The sequence below is a fragment of the Bos javanicus genome, chromosome 11 (assembly GCF_032452875.1).
Source record: "Bos javanicus breed banteng chromosome 11, ARS-OSU_banteng_1.0, whole genome shotgun sequence".
NCBI classification, from domain to species: Eukaryota; Metazoa; Chordata; class Mammalia; order Artiodactyla; family Bovidae; genus Bos; species Bos javanicus.
Genome location: NC_083878.1, coordinates 32,917,167 through 32,941,284, shown reverse-complemented (window position 1 = coordinate 32,941,284; position 24,118 = coordinate 32,917,167). Strand labels below are relative to the sequence as shown.

The 24,118-nt window shown below is 37.3% G+C and overlaps 1 protein-coding gene across 17 annotated transcripts in view; it reads left to right on the top strand.

Annotated features, from left to right (window-relative positions):
• NRXN1 (neurexin 1) overlaps window positions 1-24,118 on the top strand; it is a 1,221,129-nt gene that overhangs the window by 441,825 nt on the left and 755,186 nt on the right. The gene's annotated exons all lie outside the window — the stretch shown is intronic.

Genomic DNA, 24,118 nt, shown 5'->3' with positions numbered 1-24,118 from the left:
CTGTCCTTTGGTACCCATGCAGAATTGATTCCAGAACCCCCTGTGGATACCAAAGTCTGCAGATGCTCAAGTCCCTCAGAGACAATGGTGTATTCTGTATTTCACATCCACACACCCGGGGTACAGTGCAATTGAGGCTGTTCTTCAAATTCCTCAGGAACAAGGGCATTTCTGACTGTAACTGGTAAAACTGGGAGAAAGAAACAGCTGCGGAATTAAAATAAATGCTACCAGTGTCTACCTTGTTTCACTGGATTTAGACCGTATGTTGTTATTAGACAATGAGAAGGTAGATGACCACAGCTAATTCATTTTTATACATTTTAAGGACAGAGCAAGGGCAGTGATGACCTCTACAATTCTTTCGCATCTGTAAAATCAGTCCCTAATCAGAGAAAAACGTATTGTGTGCCAGGAAGAGCACTAGGGCGTCAACAAAAATTCCTTGCTCTAAAAAAGAGTTATCTTCTGGTAACTGTCATCCTTCTGGTATTTCTGGTGAATTTTAGAAGTAGCTGCTCAGGTGCCATCCTTTAAGGCCCTGAGCATTTGCCATCTTGCTGTCTCTCTTACCCTCCAAATCAGGGTCACACAGAGGTCAAGTCCAGGACAAATGATCTTGATCACTGTGATAGGCAAAGTGAATTCCATTTGATAGAGGAGGATGCTCACAAACATATGTTTAATGTGTGCAAATTTTGTCAGCCTACGTAAAAACTTGACTCCAAAACAGATACCTACTAAGGGATTTTCCCTGACAAAAGCTCATCCGAAGATACTTTCCAGTAATGATCTCATCTGTAGCCTCTCAGCATTTTCAACTGTTAAACATTGTTTGAAAAAAAAAAAAAAAGCAGAGTTGCGTGAAAAAGAAGAGGGTCTCTGGAGGAGGTTTTGTATTACGTCATTGTTGGCCACTGAGTCTCTGCAGAACCCAGTATAGTTTGGGATCTCTTTGGCTTGTCTTGTAAAAGGGAGCAATTTATGTAAAATAATTCATGCACATGGCAAAATGAGTCTAAATGAATCATTTAACATTATTAACTTTTCCCTGGTTATAAAAAAATGCTTATTACAGAAAATTTGGAAGACAAAATACACTTAAAGAAGAAAACTCGCATTTTTATACAACACAGAAATGATAACATTCTAGTATATTTTCTTTCAAAAATGCAGTTATATGTATATGTACATCATATACATACTCATATACATTATAATTATAATCATGCAATTTATAATGCAATTTGTATGTCTTAGCTTTATTTTGTTTAGTTTTATGTGGAGTATCTTCCTCCATCATCAGAATGTGAAAACATGATTTTTAATGTTGCAAAATATCCCATCCTAATGTTTTTCCATTACTTAACTGTTTGCAATAATTGAATCATTGTCTTGATTTTCAGGTCAGTAATGGATATCTAGTAAACAAACTTTTTTTTTCCTTAGATGTGTTATCTGTGAGCACAATTATTAGGATATGGGCAGAACTTTTCTTCGAGTCTTCAAATAAATTGTCGATTTATAATCCCTGCAATTTATACCACTTTGCATTTCCATGGTTAGGATTTTATTGTTTTTGTTGTTCAGTTGCCTCCAGGTCTTTGCGACTCCATGGACTGTAGCCTGCCAATACCTAGAACAAGACATATGAGGCTCTTAAAACTGGCTAATAAATGAAATAATTTGTATTTTTGGAAAATTAGGTTACTATCTACAAGTTTCATCTCTTTTTCAAGTCGATCTCCAGACAATGGCCTAAGCAAACATGTCTATAATTGATATGTACTTGGTATGTATGACTTATTTATTAGCAAATAATTGTTGCTAAGAAGACTTCCTATTGCATAGATATTCTATAGAGTAATATTAAAACAGGATTCCCAGATTTAATAATATTCTCTCAAAGAATGTGATGCTTGACCTTGAATTGGTCTTTCACATGTTCATTAGAAATTTTCTTTTGATAAAAATATTCTATATTCATGTCTATAGTCTTTCTACCTTCCTACCTCCCTCCTTCTGTCTTCCTCCTCTTCTCCTCAGGAATCATATGCAACTGAAAGAAAAATTGTTTAACAAAGGGTATAAAATATGAAAGAGGTTAAAGGAGAGATGGCTCAAATGAGGCATTCTTGTGATTCTTGGTGATTCTGCAAATATGTAGCTAGTGGAACTGTTGCAGGAAGGGGGACCCCTTCCAGGACCCGAAACTGGGCTCTTGTCTAACACTCGGAAATGAATTGTCTGAGGAGACACATGTGCTGACAAAGCAAGAGATTTTATTGGGAAAGGGCACCTGGGTGGAGAGCAATAGGGTACCCAGGAGAACAGCTCTGCCATGTGGTGTTATGGTGATGGGATTAATTTCTGGGTTGTCTTTATCCAGTCATTCTGACTCAGAGTCCTTCCTGGTGGTGCATGCCTTGTTCAGCCAAGATGGATGCCAGAGAGAAGGATTCTAGGAGGTGGTCGGACATAGGGTGTTTCCTTTCGACCTTTCCTGAGCTCTTCTGGTTGGTGGTGGCTTATTAGTTCCATGTTCCTTACCAGGACCTGTTGTAAAACAACTTATGCAAATGGTTACTGTAGTGCCTGGCCAGGGTGGGTGGTTTTAGTCAGTGTGCTTCGCCTAACAGAACAGGTCACAGAACAAAAGAAAATAGAAGTATAGAGTCAGAAAAAAATACAACATTTGAGGAATCATAAGAAAACTGAACTTTTCATAGCTGAATAATTGAGCCTAGTTTGTGTTACTAGTGTGAAAATAGATGGATGAGGTTTGACTCCCTTTTGTCCTCCCCTAGAAAGATCTCAGATCTGCAGCCAAAGAGCTGATTCTCCTCAGTTTGATCTCTCATATCACAGTGTGCTTATTGGAAAGCCATCTAAGGAATTTCAAACTTTCTAAATACAAAATGCCTCTTTTGACCAGCCAGAAGTCACCCTCGTGACTAAACAAATCTGCCAATTTTAGAGTGTCCCCTGCTTTGACTTGTCACTGATGCAGCATCTGTCAGGGACATAGTGCTACTGTTTGCAGGAAAGTTCAAGAATGTTCTAAAGACTCCACGTGGCTGATTTCAGTGTGAGAAGAAAGTCAGTCTTCAGAATAGCTGCCTCCCACCTGTTTTGTCTTGATTCTTCTCTAAGACATCTTCACTCTCAACAGTTTCTAGAATTTGACAAGCAACATCTTCTTTTTCGGAAATTTCTAGACATTTTTGTAGACAACTAGAATGTTCCTTGCAATTTCTACCCGCCTTAATTCTTACTCTTTCATTGGGTCTTGGTAACTGGAGTGTTCCTTTTCAGGGAATCTCTTTGTAAGTGCCAGTCGAGTATGTGCCTTCAAGGCACATATCAGTTTTCCTTCCTTGGTGGCACTTTGAACAAATATAATTGAATGATTTGTTTAATGTGTGATTAGTACCTGCTTTTCCCCCTTAGATAGACATGTAAATAAAAATCATTCCTGATCTCATATTCAACGAGTAGCTTTCCTTTAGCTCTGTAATCAAATTTGATTTTTAATTTTAAGCACAGTAGAGAGTAAAAGGGTCATAGATGATAATGACAAAAAGTGCCATTTACATTTTAAAATAGCTTATTTGGTTAGTGTTTCATTCTTGTGCTCATGTGCAAATGGAAAATTAAATAATTATAAATAATTCAGTCAACACATGGTTATTGAGTGCCTCCAAGGTTCTGGGCACTGTGCAAGGCCCTGAGAGCCAGTGGTAGACAACCATCAAGATAACAACAACCAAAGTCTCCTGCTCTCACTAAGCTCCCACTTTAGTGGGCCATGTGGATATTAATATATAAATAAATTCATCACTTAAGTAGTGACAAATGCTCTATAGAAGAAAAATAAAGCCCAGTGAAAGAAAAAGATGCAAGTGCTATTAATTCTGGAGGAAGTGCCTTGTTATTTTTGAAATAATTCTTGTGTTATTTATTTTTTCTTAGAAATGAAAATTAGAGACACTTTTCTATAAGGCTTATAGAAAAACACTGCTTGCTGGGATGTGGCTTTGAGTGTTTGTTTGGGATCACATTTGAAATATACCTGTATTTGACATGATTTTTCAACACCAAAATCAAGAAATGTATGTGATTATCATTTTATAAAGAAAAATGTATATTTAACAAACCTGTAGATGCTCTTCAGCATCCCAAATTGGCTTAAACTGCAGCATTTTCGTTCTCTTACCTTGGTAGTGAAATTGCAAGAGGAAGATGACCATTTGCACTTTCAATGTAATTTTATGTCCCTCAGGGTTATTATTGGCAGGTAAATATCAAAGAATTATTTTCCCTCAACCTGGAGGATGGACTAATGAAGAGATTGAACTTAGAGGAAGGAATGTCCTCCAGTAAGTTAGTATAAGAGAATTTTATTCCATTTCATAAGTTTATGAGACTAAAATTGATGTCCATCCATCAAGATGGTTTAGGCCTTAATTTCTGACTGCAGGGTCATGAGGATTAGCCATCTGGGGGCTGGTTGTCTGTTTCCAGTTAAATTGTTGTTATTTGTTGCCCTTGTTGTTACTTTTTTTAATAGTCTCCTCTGGAATTTGTAGGAGTTACTCCTTTCCATAGACAGAATTTTAAAATATTATAGCTTGCTAATTATAAATATACATATATAAATCTAGTGAAATAAATGCCATTTTTATATTTGAAAAAGTAATAAAAAGAATAAATGTTTTTCTTAACAATTCAGTTACTTAACAAAATTAGAATAGAAGACTAAAAAAGGCAAGGCAAAAATATTAATTGTATTTTCTCTCAAATCATCATGTATATCAAATTAATGTAGATATTTAAATCATTAGGATTTTTACCTGCATTAAGATTTTAGGAATATGAAAAGCTTATCCAAACACTACAAAATACTAACTTTGTGTAAAATCTACATGAAAGATAATAAATCTTTCGAGAACAATACAAAATAGGGCCCAAATAGGTGGAAAAACAGACCGTGTGTCCCTAGATTGGATGATTCAAGGTATAAATTAAATGACAGATTTAGGGCATTTTAACTCATAATCTCAATTTTGGGAGAGGAATTGGGGACTTGACAAATTGATTCTAAAGTTAATATGCAAGCATAAACATCTAATTTTTTTTTGAGAAAGATAATTTGGGTAGTTTACCAACATGATCTTAAAAGATACTATATAATGACTGTAAGTAAAGCAACCTGGTTCTGTCACAGAAACAGAAAAACATGTATGTGGAGAAAAATGGGGTCTAGAAATGGATTAAGTATATATGGAATTCAGTATATGATAATGTGGTATTTAAAAACTGAGGAAGAATGTTTTATTTAATAGTATTGAAAGAACCGATTATACACTTGGAAAATAAAGTAAAATTATGTTTCAATCATGTATCATTCTTATAAATAAACACTAAAGGAATTGCATATTATAGAAATACTAGAGGAAAATATCTTTTTGATTTAAGCAGTAGGGCAGGTTTTCTTAATCAAGAAGTGAAAGCAGCTTGCCATGAAGTAAAACTCTGATGGAACTGATTTTATAAGATTAAGGAACAAACAAAGGAAACTTGTATACAAGGAAAAGTGGATGACATATGTTGCCAGACTGTGCTAATAATTTTACAAGCATCAACTCATTAACCACGGGGTGAATATTACTTTTACCCACATTTTGAATAGTAATTGGAGAATTATAGTGTTTAAACAACTTGTCCCCATTCACAAAGCTAATAAGTGATGGAGTGGCGATTTGTCTACTGTGATTCTAAAGTGTGGGCTCTTAACCACATCACTGGGAACAGAGTCAAAAGAAAATGTATTTAGGCACTGTATTCATCTGCATTTAAATTTATTCTACCAGAAAAGTTGGCATCCACATAGGGTATTTAAAGAGGATGTGTGTGCACGCTCAATCGCTTCAGTCACGTCCGACTCTTTGCGACTCTATGGACTGTAGCCCTCCAGGCTCCTCTATGGGATTCTCCAGGCAAGAGTGCTGGAGTGGATTGCCATTTCCTCCTCCAAGAGATCTTCTCCACCCAGGGACGGAACCCACATCTCTTGGATCTCCTGCCTTGACAGGCGGGTTCTTTACCACTAGTGCCACCTGGGAAACCCTATTTAAAGAGTATCTTGGACTATTACTTCTTATATGTTCAATATAATAGTTTTAAAGAATATAAAGTCTCTTCATAATATGCTTTAATGGTGTTTAATGCAACTTACTAGATTATATCTCACAGTTCAATAGAATATATCATTGCTTTACTTCTTTGAATCATTAGACTAACATCCTCTTTGGCAGATAGTGCAGAGTAAAGCCTTTTTACATGAAGTATCTTTCCTCACAAATGCTTATCTATTTGATAGGAAATAAGAATAAAAATATCTAGTGATGGACCATCTATCTGTCTCCCCCCTTCTCTCAAACTAAACATGAGCAACTTTCCAAATGCTTAACTCTCCTTATTTTTAACATAGAAATTATCACCTTCACTTTAGATAGAACTGCATTGTTCAAAACTATAATGTTAATACTTAAAACATAACAAAAGTATGAGGTGCACTCTTGTCCCTGAGTCTGTGCCAATCAATAATTCACAATTTAGTCTCAGCTGGATATTCCTGATAAAAATGTCAGGAATATCTCTTTCTCTTATCAGAGCCTTTTACAATTCATACGTAACCAAATTTTCTCACTTCATTTGCCATTCTTTTTCATGCCATCTTAGTTCTAATCAAATTTCATTAATTGTTTGACTTCTCACCTCAAAATATTCACTCATTTTCATTCCCTCACCAGAAGTGCTGCTCCCCAAAGTTCCTACATTTCAAATGTGTCATCCTTCAAAAAGTCATTCATGTTTTGCCTTCTCTATGAAATGTGTCTCAACACTGGAAATAACCTCTTCTTTTGCATGCTTCTGGCTTTTGATATGCCTTGTAACCTCTTTGCATTTTAAACATCTTATAAGATAAATATCTGTCTAGTTCAACATTGTTTCCTTCAAAGCAATTAATACAGTGCCTCACACATAGTAGGCTTTTAATATGTTTCCTTAAGTAACGATTTAATTAATTCCTTGATACTTCCATAATTTATTTTGCAAACACATTCTAAAATGTGGCTTAAGATTTCAGGCTTTGAAATGCAGCAATTAAGAAAAAAAATCTATTTCCCCCTGAATATTTTATTTAGTCCTCTATATACATACATACAGATCTTGATTCATGGAAACATTTCTTTGAAAATCTTTACGATTGCAAACATATACAGGCATATTATGTATAAAGAGGAAGTGCAGTGTTTAGAGAGCAGAACAGACAGCATCAAGAAGGGGACAGACAGATACAGGAACTCATCAGCTGTCAGGAAGGTCTCTGCAGGCAACACCTGCAGTAGCATCCTAAAGTGCTTTGAAGGCATGGAGTGCTTATTCTGCTGAATAACTGAATATCCACAGAGCCAAGGTCCGTGACCTTGAGCACAGCAGATCTTTTCTGCTGAATATGATCTTATTCCAAGTGAAGTCAAATTATTCTTCCCAGTCGCCAAGAAAACCTCAAAGCTTTCAAACCACTTCGCCCTGAGAGGTGCCTCAACCCTGCTAGGGCAGCCCACAGGACACAAGGACCGCAGAGTGCACTTGAACTGCTTGGAAGCATAAAACTTTCCATTTTGAACAGAATTCAGATGTGTCTAGGTTGTATGCCAAGTATAAAAAGGACCCTGACCTGAAGTAGGAAAGGCTGAAGGGCTGCTTCTGTGTCTTCCTCAAATTGGAGCTAGAAGAATAAAGCGTTTGTGTCAGTTGGAGAGACTCACAGGCCTGACAGAGCCACGGACATTCCATCTTGAACCATCCGCCCACTCTTCCATTTTATCCCCTTTCTGCACTCAACGAGTGTGCTTTTTAATTAGTCCAGCAAGAAGCAGCAAATGAGGGAAATGTGGAAAAAGCTCTTTGTCTTCAAGTTGAAATGCACGTAAAGAAAACACAAGCAGGGTTTTATTAAAAGGCTTTTGTGAGGAGGCTTTTAGTCAGCATTTGACTTGGTTAAAATCCCGAGCAATTGTTTATTATGGCACAGCAGCAAGGGAAGAAAAATCAGGGTTTTGTGCATTTGTCTATTAGAAGGAAGAGGAGCCTTAGATGCTTCAAATTTCAGCCTGTGGTGTACCGAGGTGTCACCTGTTAAAGAAAGACAGGCCTGCCAAGGAGAGTTGCTGATGGACGGGTGTGGGTTCCTCTTGTTAACTGTTTCAGGACCAGCTTATGCGCTGCAGCTTGCTTTCTTTATCCACTTTAATCCCAGCACTTCTTCCCGTGACTTTCTCCTCAGAGTAGAACATCCTTGTTTTTAGTGTCCACCGTGAGATATTTAGCTTCCATAGACATTTCATCAGCTTCGGGTGTTATTCTGACCAGCACATAAAGAGCACCGTTCAAGACAGACTGTTTGCCTTCTTTGAACTTTGGCATTAAATTTTACAGAAATACATAAACATTATATATTTGTATAATGAGGGTTTTGAAGATTGGCTAAATTTTTTAATTAAAAGAAAACTGAAAACAGTTGAATTCAGCTACTTGGGAGTTTCTATGTGTTTGGGCAAATGTGATTGCCTGAATTGGTAGTAGGACTCTTCATTGCTTCTTAGATGATTTTCCTTCAGGAAGGGAACGTATAATGTCAGCATCTGAATGGGTTGAAGATCCATGCTTGTGCTTTACATAAAAGACTGGCCCTTTTAGGTCAGTCTGATAATGTATGTACATCGAAGGAAAGAGAGGACATGCACTTGTGTTGCCATTTTGTGAAATAAAGTATGCCAACTACTTATTAATTACTCAAGCAGAATGCAGATGTAAAGCAATACTATACACAGGCAGATCATATCTAAAGATTATAACTTAAAGAGCTGCAACGTTTTGTCACATTATTATAACTAAATTAGTACATTTGTAAAGGGACCCTTATTACACGTTAAATGTTTAGGTCATATCTTTCTAAACCAAACCCATGATACCCTTCCATGTTGATACATTTGAATCACCTGGGATTCAATCACTTCTAAACATGCCCATGCCCAGGACACTCACTGGACCAATTAAATGAGGGTATAGAGGTGGGTGTCTGGAACTGAGGCAATAATATTTTCTAAGGATGAAAGTGAAAGTGGAGAGTGAAAAAGTTGGCTTAAAGCTCAACATTCAGAAAGCAAAGATCATGGCATCTGGTCCCATCACTACATGGGAAATAGATGGGGAAACAGTGGAAACAGTTTGGGCTCCAAAATCACTGCAGATGGTGATTGCAGCCATGAAATTAAAAGATGCTTACTCCTTGGAAGGAAAGTTATGACCAACCTAGATAGCATTTTGAAAAGCAGAGACATTACTTTGCCAACAAAGGTCCGTCTAGTCAAGGCTATGGTTTTTCCAGTTGTCATGTATGGATGCGAGAGTTGGACTGTGAAGAAAGCTGAGCGCTGAAGAATTGATGCTTTTGAACTGTGGTGTTGGAGAAGACTCTTGAGAGTCCCTTGAACTGCAAGGAGATCCAACCAGTCCTTCTAAAGGAGATCACCCTGGGTGTTCTTTGGAAGGAATGATGTTAAAGCTGAAACTCCAATACTTTGTCCACCTCATGTGAAGAGTTGACTCATTGGAAAAGGCTCTGATGCTGGGAGAGATTGGGGACAGGAGGAAAAGGGGACGACAGAGGATGAGATGGCTGGGTGGCATCACTGACTTGATGGACGTGAGTTTGAGTGAACTCCGGGAGATGGTGATGGACAGGGAGGCCTGGCGTGCTGCGATTCATGGGGTCGCAAAGAATCAGACACAACTGAGTGACTGGACTGAACTGAACTGAAGGCTCTTTAGATGGTTTCGTTGTGATGCCAAGTTGAAAACCACTGTGAACATTAAACATTTCATCAGATAACCTCAGTCTTGATATACCTAATGAGTCACTGATTCAATTCTTGACAATATAGTTATATATATATTCAATTTATGTTTATTTTTATTGTAAAACAATACAGATTTTTTTCCCACATTATTGGCAATACTCTCAATTTAAAATAAAATGCACTGTTTTTAAGTGGCAATATTTGAACGTTTAAGTCAATCGCTTTCATTATAATACTATAAATCAAAATAAACTGCAAAATTAAAATTTTGATGTTGAGAAGCTTAACATAATTAGTGCAAACACTGTAAAATAGTCTAGATGACTACTTCACTTTGAGATTATAGCTGAGAAAAAATATTGGTACTCTTTGGCAACTTGAAAGCTATAAAGCTAAAATTTTACATATGTTGTCTTGGAGTTATGAAAACTAGTATTCTGAGAAAGAGATTAAGTTAGGATTGAATGTCATGGTGAAAGAGCCAGACTGCCCTATATTCTTCAAAATGAATATTTTCTTCCCTCTGAAACTGTGAAGATGTTCCATTCAAACCTATTTAAAACAGCATTAGAAATGCAACAGAATCTGGTGTAAAGACCACAGGATTCAGTCAGAGATCCATATTCCAGTCTGAGATATTCACAAGCTACAAACTTTCTGCCAAGTCTCTTAAATTCTCTGGGCCTTGGTTTTCTTATCTGTAGAGTGAAAAGGCTGAATTAAATCGATGTTTTTCATTTTGATTAATTTAATTTAGTTTTTAATTGGAGGATAATTACTTTACAATATTGTGATGGTTTCTGCCATACATCTACATGAATCAGCCATAGGTATACATATGTCCCTTCCCTCTTGAACCTTCCTCCTACCTCCCTCCCCATCCCACCACTCTAGGTTGTCACAGAGAATTGGCTTTGGGTTCCCTGCATCATACAGGAAATTCCTACTCGCTATCTATTTTACATGTGGTAACGTGTATATTTCAATGCTACTCTGTCAAATCATCTCACTCTCTCCTTCCCCTACTGTGTTCCAAAGTCTGTCCTTTATGTCTGTGTCTCCTTTGCTGACCTGAAAATAGGGTTATCAGTACCATATTTTGAGATTCTATATAAATGAATTAATATACAGTGTTTGTCGTTCTCTTTCTGACTTATCCTCTGTATAATAGGCTCTAGGTTCATCTGCCTCGTTAGAACTGACTCAGTGTGTTCCTTTTTATAGCTGAGTGATAGTCCATTGTGTGTATGTATCACAACTTCTTTACCAATTCATCTGTCAGTACATCTAGGTTGCTTCCGTGTCCTAGCTATTATGAATAGTGCTGCAATAAACCTTGGGGTACATGTGTCTTTTTCAGTTATGGTTTCCTCAGAATATATGGTCAGTAGTGGGATTGCTGGGTTGTTTGGTAGTTTAATTCCTGGTTTTTAAAGGAATTTCCATGCTGTTCTCCATAGTGCTGTATCAATTTGCATTCCCACTAACAGTGCAGTAACGTTCCCTTTTCTCAACACCCTCTCCAACATTTACTGTCTGTAGACTTTGTTAATGGCCATTCTGACAGGTGTGAGATACCTCATTGTAGTTTTGTAAATCAGTGTTTTTCAAATTTGAGTGGTGAACCTGTTTGAAATCAATTTAGATCAGTTACCATTTCTAGAAAAAAACAATATAAGAGTGCATTGCAAGTACAAAGTCTATATAGAGGATCTGAATCCTCAGTACCTAGGAAGAAATTTTCAAAAGTCTCTGAATTAGAAGATCTCTTTAACTTTTACAGTTTTATTAATTGTTCATGAGAAGGGCATGTAGTGCGGGAAAATGAGGGGTAGGCAACTTATTTCAAGCGTAGTATCTAAAATATATCCACATATTCTTGCCACAAAATGTCACGGTCAGTGATCTTTAGAAAGAAAAGACTTGTTTCGATACAGTATTTGGTTTACTCACAACACGTAGAAAAGGTGAAAAAAGTGTGTAAAATTACAGCTTGTGAATGTGGAAATATGTCTTATCCTTGAGACCAGAGAATGCTCACTGCGAGAAGTGAATAGATGCATTGTGAATTACAGCTACCGATTTAAGAGGTGGTATTATTCAGTCTGGCCAGAATGTTCTCTCATCAGTCAAATGACTTCCAAGCTAAAAAGTGAGAATGTTCTCTGCTTTTTGATTGCTTCATTTATATTTCATCCAGGTTATTCTACATTTTGTGCTTACTGTTGGGAAATGGGTTCTTTCATTGGAGAGTAAGGGAAGGGACAGCCCAGTAATTTACAAAAAAACATTGAGTTTCAAGCTTAATGTGTTACTGGAAATAAGTGGAAAGTAAGAAATAATAATAATAAAGTATCAGGAGTACTACTCCAAATCTTATTAAAGTATGACTTAAGGGAGTAGGTGCTAGAAATATGCTTCTTTTTCTTATTATTTTTTTTTTTTAGTGAGGTGTGGCTGTTATACAGTATTGTGTGTTTCACGGATATAGCATCATGATTCACAAATGTTTAAAGATTATACTCCATTTATTGTTATTATAAAATACTGGCTATATTCCCTGTACTGTGTAATATTTTTTAAAATGTTTCCCAGGTGATTCTGATGACCTGCCCTGTTTGGGATCAACTGGTCTAGAGACTCAGCTTCTCATCCCTGCTTCATCTGTGCCTAGCTATAGATGCCAGAGGAAATTTTTGTAACCTTTATAGGTCTCCTTTTTCCTGTTCATTAAAATTTACATTTATATGACTCACTGACATTTCTGATGAAGTTTCACTGTTGATCACAAACCAGCCAGTGTCCATATTTTAAAAATTGGAGCCTAAAACATAAATTTATATTGTAGGTGGCACTAAAAAGGTAATTATAATAATTTCTACATTCTAGGAATTTTGCTCTTTTAATATTAGATCCCAATACCGACTTGTTGACAATGTCAGGTATTAACCAATGAGATGTTCTCTTACAATGATTCCCACACATGCCCCTGTTTTATAATCCTGCCTATTTTCCCTACTCCAATCATAAAAATCTGAACTGGGAATAAATATTTCTGACCAATGCAAGCCAGGCTAATCAAATTTTATCCCCTTTGGGGAATTAAAAACTGAAATGACTTGGAGACTGGGATTCGCTGTTGTTGAGTATATGAGTGATACAGCCTTATAGGAGACCAAAACCTGTGAGGAGCTTAGCTCTTCCCCACGTTTCTTCCCTACCAAGACTTCATGGGTCAGCAATTCCTTCTATTCTGTAAACTACTTCCGAATTATTTCCGATAAATTCTATATATTTGCATTAAGCTAGAGCTCTGCTGGTGTTGGGAAAGAAATAAAGACCTAAGAAATCTATTGAACAGAATAACTTCTCTCCTGTGTATCTAGAAAGGTATAGTTTTGTACCATTCTTGGGAGACTTGAGAAAACAGTATTCAAAGCAGATGAGAAACCTGGTTTGAGAAATGCTGAGCTTGACAGTGTTGATTTATGATGCTTTCAACACAGCTATGATAGATGGGTGTGGGGAGGTTATGGAAGAATCAGTATATAATTAATAATCATGATTCCAAAATCATTATATCACCAATCCTTATTTTTTAAAAATCTGAAGGTGTGGCATGGCAACATCATGATAGTCATTGTACTGTGGTCAACGCAGACTCAGTTAAAGATGTGCCCATGGTCATGTAGCACAAACCCATTAAGTGGGGAAACTGAACCCAAGGTTCCTAATTCCAAACTAATCCATTGGAAAGCATTAGTCATTGTTGATTGGAAAACGCTATTCATTGTTGATATATCCTTTCATACGTTCATTAAAGAAATATACATGGTCCTGAATGGATTCATATAAACTTATGGTAAAATATTATCCTCTACTTAAAGTGATTTATTATTCTAGGAATTTCACTTATATAGAAAAGTGCCTTAAATTTGGGAGAAAAAAAGTTTCATCAAACGCATTCTTTTAACACCCCAGCATATATTGAACCAGAAAGTCTGTTGAAGGTATTTGTTTCTGGACAAGGAAGAAATGTGATCAGAATAGAACGTTTGCTTCTGATCCAGTGTGAACAAAACACTTTCAATGTTGCTTTACTTTTCTTAAATTTTAAGTCCTTACAGTCTAAGAGCAAAAGTAGCTCTAGAAGCTCAGATAGACATAGGGGTTGCTGTGGAAAGTTCTTTGTAAAAGTAGCATCACCAGAAAACTTTAAAGACATTTTAACTAGCTTGTTATGTGATTTTGACAGCAGGAAAGCGGTAGAATTTGGCACAAAGTTGAGCCTCAGTAAATGTTTATTGAATGAATCCGTGAAACAGTGGCTCAATAAGTCAAGAATGTTACAGGACCATAACATTTTAAAATTGAGAGAATCACTGGGGATCACTTAGTCCAGCTATATCACTCTGCCAGGGAGGAAAATGAGGCCATTGAGGCTAAACGGGGTGACCAAAGGGACAGAGAGCTGAAAGGGGCTGAGTCAAAACCAGTGCTCAACTCTCCTGATCTTTAGTCTGATGTTTTTTTGTTTTTTTAGAGAATGAAAAATGAAAGTTAAAAAAAGCACAAAAACCTCATGAAATCATTTTGAAAGTCATCTTTTACAGCATGAAGCTAAATTAACCAAGTTTCCTAAAATTAGGGTATTGGCCAAAATGAAATTCTAGTTATTAAATTATTAACTAAAAAGCTGATTAAAAAAAAAAAACTACTAGACAGTCTTTAAAATATGATATTTACTTTTGTAATGGGATTCCCTGTTGGCTCAGATAGAGACAGTAGAGAATCTGCCTGTAAGGCAGGAGACCTGGGTTCAATCCCTGGGTCAGGAAGATCCCCTGGAGAAGGGAATGGCTACCCACTCCAGTATTCTTGCCTGGAGAATTCCATGGACAGAGGACAAACAGTCAGTAATACTAGCAATAACCAGCAATGATAACGATAACCAACAGCTGATTGCTCGCCATATGCCAGGCAATATAAAGCATACTTCTTTATATTCACAACAGAATGTTGAGGATAAATTTTTTGCATAGAATTGTTGATTAAAGGCCCTTGAAACAGAATTTAAGTAACCTCTACTCTAAAGAAAATCTCTAAACACTGGCCACTTATCTCCCTCAGCACTTAGTAGAAGACAGCAAAAGTGATCTTTTGACAACCTCTAACCCAATGCCTAATGGCAGAAAGTGAAGAGGAACTAAAAAGCCTCTTGATGAAAGAGGATAGTGAAAAAGTTGGCTTAAGTTTCAACACTCAGAAAACGAAGATCATGGCATCTGGTCCCATCACTTCATGGGAAATCGATGGGGAAACAGTGGAAATAGTGTCAGACTATTTTGGGGGGCTCCAAAATCACTGCAGATGGTGATTGCAGCCATGAAATTAAAAGACGCTTACTCCTTGGAAGAAAAGTTATGACCAACCTAGATAGCATATTCAAAAGCAGAGACATTACTTTGCCAACAAAGGTCCATCTAGTCAAGGCTATGGTTTTTCCAGTGGTCATGTAGGGATGTGAGAGTTGGACTGTGAAGAAAGCTGAATGCTGAAGAATTGATGCTTTTGAACTGTGGTGTTGGAGAAGACTCTTGAGAGTCCCTTGGACTGCAAGGAGATCCAACCAATCCATTCTAAAGGAGATCAGCCCTGGGTGTTCTTTGGAAGGAATGATGTTAAAGCTGAAACTCCAGTACTTTGGCCACCTCATGCAAAGAGTTGACTCATTGGAAAAGACCCTGATGCACGGAGGGATTGGGGGCAGGAGGAAGAGGGGACGACAGAGGATGAGATGGCTGGATGGCATCACCGACTCGATGGACATGAGTTTGAGTGAACTCTAGGAAATGGTGATGGACAGGGAGGCCTGGCGTACTGAGATTCATGGGGTTGCAAAGAGTCGGACGCGACTGAGCCACTGAACTGAACTGAACCCAATTCCTGCCTCCCTACCTCCCACCTTCCTTATCTACCCAAGCATTAGTTGAGTGAGTGGACCGAAGTGTCAGTAGATAATAGGCCTCATGAAAATATACTGTCCAAGGAGAGTCTGTTCCCTTTGCCCGAGGTAACAGAGAAGAGACTGCCATAGAAGCTTGTCTGTGTCTACATTCCTGATGCATGACAGTGTCTGCATCAAACTTGCTGACCTGCCTTTCCCTTACTGAGGAGAAAGGGAATTGGCAGGATGGAAAGAGACAAAGGAGGATAGCTTACACTCACAACATCTGGTGTAGCCAGGATGCCTAAGATTCTGTGGGTCATGCAGACGCTCTTCTTTAGTCTGGAGCTTGAACCATCTGGCCAGTATTACTCACAAGAAGGCCACTTGCTGGGCTGCGGGGCCAGGGCATGACAGGAGCCAGATGCAGTGTGTTGGAACCAGAGGATGAAGCAAGTTGGGCCAGATGAATCAAGCCCATCCCCACCTCTCTGTCTGTCTCATTATGTTTGGAAAATGCAGTGATGAGGTCCTAAAGCACACTTGAGTCTACCATTTCAAGGGCATTAGAGGTCAGGGAGGGTGAATCAAAGAAGCAGTTACAACCAATAGAAGGAGACTGCAATAGTGGCCTCTGTCTTATTCTCTTCCTCTCATCAACTCCATCCCAATATACTGGAAGGGCCAGGTTTTAAGGCAGCTGGTAAAAAGATGTCTGTGGTTACACCACATCCTCCCTTTGTTCCTCAGCTCAGACTGTGAATTGAGGGATGAAACTTATATCATATCTGAGGTGAAAGTTATCAAGTAGCCTGAGTCTTTAATAACCAAAAGACCAGAGATTTAGTAAGTCTGCCCAGGATGTCATTAAGAGATGGGGAAAGGAAGTGACAGTGTGTGCATGTTTAACATCAGTGATTGAGGAAATATAATGAATGCATAAATAAATATTCTTTCATGTTTATATACCATGAATATATCCCTTGGATTTTAATAAATTTATTACACATGTGTTATATTACTTAATTCTCACAACTAACCATCATGGATGTAGATAGCTCCTATGCCTCCACTCATTGATCAGAAAACAGATTTTTAAGATGAGTGATTATTCTTTAAGTACTCATAATGTAAGAGTAGGAGAAGGAAACGGCAACCCACTCCAGTGTTCTTGCCTGGAGCCTCCCAGGGATGGGGGAGCCTGGTGGGCTGCTGTCTATGGGGTCGCACAGAGTCGGACATGACTGAAGCGACTTAGCAGCAGTAGCAATGTAAGAGTGGGATTCAAACCCAGTTGTATATGACTCTATAGCCCCCATTCCTATGATCTATAACTTTATAACTATCGGTCTCATTGCTGTCGCTTTCATACATATCCAGAATCCAATCTCTACATAGAAGTCAGAGAACTTTTTAAAATGCAGATCAAATCTTATCACTTTTCAGCTTGCAATGCTCCAATGACTTCCCATTGTACATGGAATAAAATAAAAAAAGTTTGACCAGAATGATGCCTGAATGGATTATTAATCTCCCTCTCAATTTGAACTTCAATACTAGGCTTTATATGTGTGACTTTTTGCATTCAATATTCTTTGCCTTAAGATCAAAGACACACCATGGGTTTCCAGTATCCCTTCTCCTGGTGCAAAGTGTGGTACTCTAAAATTCCAGTGTTCCTGGACTTCCCTGGTGGCACAGTGGATAAGAATCTGCCTGCCAATGATATATAAATAAGTATATAAAATATTGAACATGGGTTCAGTCCCTGGTCTGGGAGGATTTCACAAGCCGTGGAGCAACTAAGCCCATGTGCCACAACTGTTGAGACTGCACTCTTGAGCCTCCAAGCCACAGCTGCTGAGAGTGTGACCACAGTTGCTGAAGCCCACACACCTAGAAGCTGTGCTCCCCAATAGGAGACGCTACCACAAGGAGTAGCCCTTGCACTGCAACAAAGAGTAGCCCCCTCTCACCACAACTAAACAAAGTCCTCTCAAAGCAGCAAAGACCCAGCACAGTCAAAAATAAATAAATAAAATCCAAGTGTTTTTAGTTTATACTGATCAGTATAAATGTGTGAGTGTGTGCTAAGTTGCTTCAATCGTATCTGACTTTGTGATTCTATGGACTGTAGCCTGCCAGGCTTCTCTTTCCATGAGATCCTCCAGGCAATAATACTAGAGTGGGTTGGTTGCCTCCATAGTATAATGAGGAATAGTATAAATGAGGAATGTTTATATATATATGTTTAAATACAGGATATCTATAAATCTTCGAGAAGGCAATGGCACCCCACTCCAGTACTCTTGCCTGGAAAATCCCATGGATGGAGGAGCCTGGAAGGCTTCAGTCCATGGGGTTGCTAAGAGTCGGGCACGACAGAGCGACTTCACTTTCACTTTTCACTATCATGCATTGGAGAAGGAAATGTCAACCCACTCCAGTGTTCTTGCCTGGAGAATCCCAGGAACGGGGGAGCCTGGTGGGCTGCCGTCTATGGGGTCACACAGAGTCAGACACAACTGAAGCAACTTAGCAGCATCTATAAATCTGCTATAAACATCATTGTAATCCTCTAATTATATATGTAATAGTATATATGCTATATATACATATATATTTTATTTATTTATTTATTAGGTATTCATTCACTGACACCCAAAGAAATCATAAGTTTATATAGAGTTGCTTTGGAAAGCGTATATTTACCATGCTATGGGTTTCCCTGGTGGTTCAGATGGTAAAGAATCTGCCTTCCCTGGGTTGAGAAGATCCTCTGGAGGAGGGCATGGCAACCCACTCCAGTATTCTTGCCTGGAGAATCCCCATGGACAGAGGAGCCTGGTGGGCTATAGTCCATGGTGTCACAAAGAGTAGGACACGACTGAGTGACTAAGTACAGCACACACAATGCTGTGTTTTTGCTTTGATTGTGTCACTGATATCCACCAGGTTAAAAGATGATGGAGTCTAGTCATAGATTCAACTGTGGGAGTTGAGCCCAAGGCAGGCCCAGAAATTACAATATTGCACACCTGGTGAATGTTTGTTTATGACTTTTCCTGCATGTCATCTGATCTGTGCAGAAGTGAATGGTCATCAGGCCAGTTAGGCACGGAGTGGCCTGTTTGGTTCCCAGCACCTGCAGTTATACAAACAAATGCAAATCAGTTGCACAATAGAATTGGAAAATTGTCCTGGAGTATTGAACTGTGTCCTGTTATTTTTTATTTTTATTTTTTTAAAGTATGTTCAAGTGTAAATGGCATTTAGTTTTTGGTCATTAGTTAGAGGCTCATTTCATGGCATTATCTAGGGAGTAAGGAAGAGTAAGATTGGAATAAAGAAAGTAAGGGGGGTTTACATATTATGATTCTACTCCAATTAATTAATGTGATCATGGTTTTATCTGTTCAGCCCTCACTTCATCTAATAAATTAAAGCATTATGTCAAATAATATCTAAGTCTTTCACTTTCATATTTAATGACTTCACGTATATCATCATTAAAAGTATGCCTATTTTTCTAGGGTTATCTGATGAATACCTGGCAACTTACTTCCAGATTGGTTGCCTTGAGGTGTATCTGAAATGAAATAAAACCATGAAGAATGAATATTTTATGAAGCTTTATTTCTTGCTGCAAACAATAGAAGCTAACCACAGAATTTCTGTAGGTTGAATCATAATTGGAAATTTTGGAATGATTTATGACATTTCATCTGATAGAAAGTCCAGATAAAGAACTATTCTCCCTTTAAAATAATGCTGTTTTTCCTTACAGTGATCAATTGATTATTTTAATGTATCAGTTACAAAGGATTTTGGCAAATAAAACTATGCTGTTTTCTGTTAACACTTCTTAGGAACTGAGAATTTAACCGGATGTGATTCAATAGGCAGACCTTTTTTTTCTGTTTTTCTAAGCTTGCTTTATCTTCATAGAGACAGCCAGGCTTGTTATTTAATTTAATAATGTAAACTTCTAGTGTGTACCTTTGTTTAGTCAAGAATATTTTTGGCATGATATTCTTGTGTATTTGACTTCTAGAGCAGTAAAACAAATGAAACAAGTCTCTTACTCAAATGTCAGTTTTTGTTCACTTTTTTTTTAATGTGTTGATTTTAGTTCCTGGTTTGTGTTGAGCACAACCTTAGAATATATTTTAAGGTATAATGAAACCTTATAAACCTGTGTGATTTGGGATTGTGTATATGAAAAGCAAGATAATCGAGAACAATAATGTAGGTCAGGTTCTTGCCTTCAGAAAATAGCCTGACATTCTCCATGTAAGTGGAAATAGTAAGACTTCTCTCTGACCATAGATATCTTTGCCTTAGGAATTAGGGTCATTCCTTGCAGGTCCTTCACTTAGTAAAGAAGTTCAGTGAACTTGAAAGTTGTGACAACATAGGGAAAAATTAGTGAGACTTTACCCAAAGCATAAGCAATGGGAAGGGGTACTGCTCTGAGAATCAATTTGTGAGTGAACTCGAAAAGTCATATAACCTTTTTTTTTTGTCAAATATTCCAGTCTCTAAAGTATAAATCAGTAATTCTTGCTGTTAAAAAGGATCCACTTGTTCAGTTGACCATCCAAAGATTGAACACCATCTGCCATATCCAGTTAAGTTTCGGTTATGTTTAAGTCCTTTCTGTGATGAGAAATTTGTTTTCTAGCAAATGAAATGTTCCACCTATGGATAGCTCTCTTATAAAGTCTATTATTTTGAGATATATTTTCTCATAGCTTTTATGCTTTGATTCTATTCACACCCCTGATTCGCTGCAAAATGGAATTGCTCCTCTAGGGAATAGCCTTCCTAATGTTTGAAGATTCTGTCACATATCTTCAAAATTTTTCTTTAGAAGGCTTTTGACACTACCTTATGTAATCTAGAAGTCTTTTATCATCTCAATATATATCCAATAAATCCCAGCTTGTCTAAATAGGAGTGTGATAGCAGGCATGAGCCGCCCGAAGACCATCCCATCCCTCTTCTAAGAACTGCTATGAATATAACCCATGCCTACCTGAGCTTTTTGAGTGTCTTCCTCACACTTTGGGGTTTCCCGGTGGCTCAGATGGTAAAGAATCTGCCTGCGGTGCAGGAGACTCAGGTTCAATCCCTGTGTCAGGAAGATCCCCTGGAGAAGGAAATGGCAACCCACTCCAGTATTCTTGTCTGGAAAATCCCATGGACGGAGGAGCCTGGTCAGCTACAGTCCATGGGCTTGCAAAGAGTTGGACACAACTGAGTGACTTCTCTCTTACACTTTGATTCATGTTCTAAATCCTCTAGATTTAGCTTTCTTTGTTTTATCTGGTATGTCTGGGAAGTCATGTTTTCTGCATATTCTTCCTTGTTCAGTTGAGTGATTTTAGACCTCAGAATAGAACTCAGATTTTATACAATTTAGATTTTTTTCGTTGAACTTTCCTTCAGAAAACTAGATGAGCAAGAATTGTGTATTTTTGTCCAAGTCATAAAATAGTTGAAAATTGGTGAGGACTAAAATCCAGTGGCGCCCATTAGCTATCTCTTTCTCCAGTTGTATTATAACAGAAAGCAAATTAATATAGAATATTAGAAAAATAAATCAAGTTTTTGAGCAGTTTATTTTTTAAATGTTTCTCTAATTCTGTCATAGCATTTCCATGACGAGTAGTAGACACCCCCTTCAGATAGACAGTGATCCATTAATCAGCACATTTGGAGTATGGTCCCTCAAACAATTATAATTATATCCATGCAACTTATTTATATTTTCTAAATCATGTGAGGTTGCTCTGGAGAGCAAATGGTATTAAGGGATATTGATATACATAGAAAAGTTTTAAAGTGATGCATAGTTGGTCTTATTACTATTGTTGTTATTTTCATTTTTACTAATAAAAGTACTATAAATAAAGTAATGCCTTGCTCATATCACCCTATTAATCAGGACGAAAAGACTTTATCAGATTAATTTATTTTGTTCTTAGTCATCTAGATTATGAATTTAAATTATTTTTTGAAATATAGTATAAATACTAGAAAGTGCACATATCATTAGTGTATAGCTATATGAATGTTTGCACTCTGATCACACACATAAAAAAAACCAGATCAAGAACAGAATGTTGCTAGTACCCCCAACGTCCTGCTAACTAGTTTCCTCTTCATTTCTATCAAAGGCAGTCAGACCTTGACTTACAACAGTAGAGATTTAGTTTTATTTTTTTTTATATAAATGAAATCATAAGTATCTTCTCTTTTGTCTGGCTTTTTTTTTTTTTTACTCAATGTTATTATGAGTTTTATCCATATTTTTGCATGTAATTATAGACCATATATTCTCTTTGCTGTTTAATATAATATTCTATAATTATGCCCCAATTTATTTATCCATTCTACTATTGATTGGCATTTAAGTACTGTTCAGTTTGAGGTTATTATGCAGAGTGCTGCTGTAAACATTCTAGTGTGTCATTCTGATGATCTTGTGTTCATTTTGTTGGATGTATACTTATAAGGTGGAGAAGGCAATGGCAACCCACTCCAGTACTCTTTCCTGGAAAATCCCATGGATGGAGGAGCCTGGTAGGCTGCAGTCCATGGGGTCGCTAAGAGTTGGACACGACTGAGCGACTTCACTTTCCCTTTTCACTTTCATGCATTGGAGAAGGAAATGGCAACCCACTCCAGTGTTCTTGCCTGGAGAATCCCAGGGACAGAGGAGCCTGGTGGGCTGCCGTCTATGGGGTCGCACAGAGTTGGACACGACTGAAGTGACTTAGCGGCATACTTATAAGGGGAGATTCCTTGGTCATAAGATAGGCAAATGTATCTTTTAAAGATACTGCTAATTTCAAAAAGCAGTTCTCACCAGCAATACATAAGAGTTCTAGTTGCTCCACATCCTAATACTTGGTACATTTTGTCTTTTTCACTTGTTTTATTTTTTTATTCATTGTGGTGTAATGTATTGACATTTTGTTATGGCTTAGTTTGCATTTCTCTGAATTCTAATAAAGTTGAACATCTTTTCCTATAATTGTGAATCTAATTTCTTTTTGATGTTTATTATTTTAGAACATATTAGAAATGCATAAGATATTTGGATCTTATCTTTTAAAATGGATGTAGACCCTTTCTTTAATTGTTCAACAGGAAAGCATGAATAACTCTTTCCTGTGCTACTTGGCATTTGCATTTGACATAGCACAAAACTTAATGATAAAGACAGTATGGTAACAAGGATGAATTATAGTCCTCTTGAAGAAAACTGAATGACTTACATATTCTCATATGGTAAACAAATTCTTTCTTGAAAAAGAACATAACAAAAATATTTCCCTGCTTAGATTCATGTCTCATTTATGATTTTTTGATGTAAAGATATATTCTACATGGTGAATTCTTCCAAAACTACATGGTTGCATTTAATGAAAATTTAAATTATCTTAATTTGGTATTAAACAACATAAAAGGAGTGATATATTTTCATTTTTGAGTAATACGAATATGATGGTGTGAAATGTTATTGACATTCATATAACTTCACAGATTTCCATCTAGTAAACCATAAACTCTAATATTTAGTACTTTTCCTTTGGCTCTGCCACATTATCTGGATTTATTTTGCATAAATCATATTTGGAATGATGTGAAGTCTGCTGGATAAAATGCTACAGCCTCTTAACTAGCAACAAGCCTCTTCAAGGACCCAGTCTCTGTTATTTAGTATTTAAGGGTAGCAGGCTGAATTCAAGTCCTCTTCTGTGACTGGCATTTTCTGAATTTGATAGTCATTTAAACTTCATGTGCATCACTTTCCGAATGATATAAACTAAAAACTCGGGCTAGAAGAAGATCTCTAAAACTCCCTTTGGTTCAGAGACCTCTTCTGAGTATTCAGTGGGCATGAAAAGTTTGCAAATATCCCCTTCAGAAAGTGAATCTCACCATATCTGATGTATGTATATGGATATGAGCCAGAATTCTTTTGGCTCCCTATTCCTTGAATTCTCTTGGCTCTGTATTCCTATTACTCATCAAATGATCAGAACAGTGAGGAGAGAGTAATGGATTGAAAGAAATTGGGAATGTTATTTTTATTGATTATGGTAACCATTTTCTGAAGACCAATACCTTTATAATATGTGATGTTCCCATGGGGGTAGCATAAGGACAAATAGTGCTTATTGCAGGTGGTCGATTTTAAACTCATCAGCACTCTCATTAATTAGCA